The sequence below is a fragment of the Spea bombifrons genome, chromosome 9, assembly GCF_027358695.1.
Source record: "Spea bombifrons isolate aSpeBom1 chromosome 9, aSpeBom1.2.pri, whole genome shotgun sequence".
Classification (NCBI taxonomy): Eukaryota; Metazoa; Chordata; class Amphibia; order Anura; family Pelobatidae; genus Spea; species Spea bombifrons.
In genome coordinates, this window is record NC_071095.1 from 15,359,978 (window position 1) to 15,362,477 (window position 2,500).

A 2,500-nucleotide genomic window follows, 5' to 3' on the forward strand; every position below is an offset into this window, starting at 1 on the left:
GTGGTATGGCCGCAGGTGTGAAAGTTTTTTATTTTACTTCTCTTATTCTGTTGCTGCTGCTGCTGCTGCTGCTGCTGCTGCTGCTGCTTGTCGTCAGACAGAATGAATTATAAGCCCTGGGACAGGACAGAGAAGGTGAGAAGGTTCAAATAAGGGTTTAAAGCTTTGATGATGAGCAAGAAACACATGGCAAAAAGCTCTCCCCGGACTGTGAGAAAAAATTAAAAGCCTACAACACCTGGTATTCCCAGGCGATCTCCCATCCAGGTACTAACCAGGCCCAACCCTGCTTAGCTTCCGAGATCAGACGAGATCGGGCGCTTTCAGGGTGGTATTGCCGCAGGTGTGAAAGTTTTTTATTTTACTTCTCTTATTCTGTTGCTGCTGCTGCTGCTGCTGCTGCTGCTGCTGCTGCTGCTGCTGCTGCTTGTCGTCAGACAGAAAGAATTATAAGCCCTGGGACAGGACAGAGAAGGTGAGAAGGTTCAAATAAGGGTTTAAAGCTTTGATGATGAGCAAGAAACACATGGCAAAAAGCTCTCCCCGGACTGTGAGAAAAGAAAAAGCCTACAACACCTGGTATTCCCAGGCGGTCTCCCATCCAGGTACTAACCAGGCCCAACCCTGCTTAGCTTCCGAGATCAGACGAGATCACGCGCTTTCAGGGTGGTATGGCCGCAGGTGTGAAAGTTTTTTATTTTACTTCTCTTATTCTGCTGCTGCTGCTGCTGCTGCTGCTGCTGCTGCTGCTGCTGCTGCTGCTGCTGCTGCTGCTGCTGCTGCTGCTGCTGCTGCTTGTCGTCAGACAGAAATAATTATAAGCCCTGGGACAGGACAGAGAAGGTGAGAAGGTTCAAATAAGGGTTTAAAGCTTTGATGATGAGCAAGAAACACATGGCAAAAAGCTCTCCCCGGACTGTGAGAAAAAATTAAAAGCCTACAACACCTGGTATTCCCAGGCGGTCTCCCATCCAGGTACTAACCAGGCCCAACCCTGCTTAGCTTCCGAGATCAGACGAGATCGGGCGCTTTCAGGGTGGCATGGCTGCAGGTGTGAAAGTGTTTTATTTTACTTCTCTTATTCTGTTGCTGCTGCTGCTGCTTGTCGTCAGACAGAAAGAATTATAAGCCCTGGGACAGGACAGAGAAGGTGAGAAGGTTCAAATAAGGGTTTAAAGCTTTGATGATGAGCAAGAAACATGGCAAAAAGCTCTCCCCGGACTGTGAGAAAAAATTAAAAGCCTACAACACCTGGTATTCCCAGGCGGTCTCCCATCCAAGTACTAACCAGGCCCAACCCTGCTTAGCTTCCGAGATCAGACGAGATCGGGCGCTTTCAGGGTGGTATGGCCGCAGGTGTGAAAGTGTTTTATTTTACATCTCTTATTCTGTTGCTGCTGCTGCTTGTCGTCAGACAGAAAGAATTATAAGCCCTGGGACAGGACAGAGAAGGTGAGAAGGTTCAAATAAGGGTTTAAAGCTTTGATGATGAGCAAGAAACACATGGCAAAAAGCTCTCCCCGGACTGTGAGAAAAGAAAAAGCCTACAACACCTGGTATTCCCAGGCGGTCTCCCATCCAGGTACTAACCAGGCCCAACCCTGCTTAGCTTCCGAGATCAGACGAGATCGGGCGCTTTCAGGGTAGTATGGCCGCAGGTGTGAAAGTTTTTTATTTTACTTCTCTTATTCTGTTGCTGCTGCTGCTGCTGCTGCTGCTGCTGCTGCTGCTGCTTGTCGTCACACAGAAAGAATTATAAGCCCTGGGACAGGACAGAGAAGGTGAGAAGGTTCAAATAAGGGTTTAAAGCTTTGATGATGAGCAAGAAACACATGGCAAAAAGCTCTCCCCGGACTGTGAGAAAAAATTAAAAGCCTACAACACCTGGTATTCCCAGGCGGTCTCCCATCCAGGTACTAACCAGGCCCAACCCTGCTTAGCTTCCGAGATCAGACAAGATTGGGCACTTTCAGGGTAGTATGGCCGCAGGTGTGAAAGTTTTTTATTTTACTTCTCTTATTCTGTTGCTGCTGCTGCTGCTGCTTGTCGTCAGACAGAAAGAATTATTAGCCCTGGGACAGGACAGAGAAGGTGAGAAGGTTCAAATAAGGGTTTAAAGCTTTGATGATGAGCAAGAAACACATGGCAAAAAGCTCTCCCCGGACTGTGAGAAAAAATTAAAAGCCTACAACACCTGGTATTCCCAGGCGGTCTCCCATCCAAGTACTAACCAGGCCCAACCCTGCTTAGCTTCCGAGATCAGACGAGATCGGGCGCTTTCAGGGTGGTATGGCCGCAGGTGTGAAAGTTTTTTATTTTACTTCTCTTATTCTGTTGCTGCTGCTGCTGCTTGTCGTCAGACAGAAAGAATTATAAGCCCTGGGACAGGACAGAGAAGGTGAGAAGGTTCAAATAAGGGTTTAAAGCTTTGATGATGAGCAAGAAACACATGGCAAAAAGCTCTCCCCGGACTGTGAGAAAAGAAAAAGCTTACAACACC

At 47.8% G+C, this 2,500-nt stretch overlaps 9 non-coding genes across 9 annotated transcripts in view; all 9 read right to left on the reverse strand.

Moving 5' to 3' along the window:
* The window catches only part of LOC128464123 (5S ribosomal RNA), a 119-nt gene extending 102 nt beyond the window's left edge, over window positions 1-17 (reverse strand). The window contains exon 1 of the ribosomal RNA XR_008343977.1: window positions 1-17. This exon is cut by the window's left edge and continues 102 nt beyond it. This is a non-coding gene — a ribosomal RNA (5S ribosomal RNA).
* Window positions 18-226: 209 nt separating this feature from the next.
* Window positions 227-345, reverse strand: LOC128463792 (5S ribosomal RNA). The gene has a single exon (XR_008343667.1). It is a non-coding gene; the product is annotated as a 5S ribosomal RNA (ribosomal RNA).
* A 219-nt stretch (window positions 346-564) lies between these two features.
* On the reverse strand, window positions 565-683 carry LOC128464071 (5S ribosomal RNA). Its single transcript, XR_008343927.1, has one exon. It is a non-coding gene; the product is annotated as a 5S ribosomal RNA (ribosomal RNA).
* Window positions 684-934: 251 nt separating this feature from the next.
* LOC128462814 (5S ribosomal RNA) lies at window positions 935-1,053 on the reverse strand. The gene has a single exon (XR_008342742.1). It is a non-coding gene; the product is annotated as a 5S ribosomal RNA (ribosomal RNA).
* A 186-nt stretch (window positions 1,054-1,239) lies between these two features.
* Window positions 1,240-1,358, reverse strand: LOC128462947 (5S ribosomal RNA). Its single transcript, XR_008342869.1, has one exon. It is a non-coding gene; the product is annotated as a 5S ribosomal RNA (ribosomal RNA).
* Window positions 1,359-1,541: 183 nt separating this feature from the next.
* On the reverse strand, window positions 1,542-1,660 carry LOC128462784 (5S ribosomal RNA). Its single transcript, XR_008342714.1, has one exon. It is a non-coding gene; the product is annotated as a 5S ribosomal RNA (ribosomal RNA).
* A 212-nt stretch (window positions 1,661-1,872) lies between these two features.
* LOC128465489 (5S ribosomal RNA) lies at window positions 1,873-1,991 on the reverse strand. The gene has a single exon (XR_008345265.1). It is a non-coding gene; the product is annotated as a 5S ribosomal RNA (ribosomal RNA).
* A 191-nt stretch (window positions 1,992-2,182) lies between these two features.
* LOC128462959 (5S ribosomal RNA) lies at window positions 2,183-2,301 on the reverse strand. Its single transcript, XR_008342880.1, has one exon. It is a non-coding gene; the product is annotated as a 5S ribosomal RNA (ribosomal RNA).
* Window positions 2,302-2,487: 186 nt separating this feature from the next.
* Window positions 2,488-2,500, reverse strand: part of LOC128464750 (5S ribosomal RNA) — a 119-nt gene continuing 106 nt past the window's right edge. Inside the window, exon 1 of the ribosomal RNA XR_008344566.1 lies at window positions 2,488-2,500. This exon is cut by the window's right edge and continues 106 nt beyond it. This is a non-coding gene — a ribosomal RNA (5S ribosomal RNA).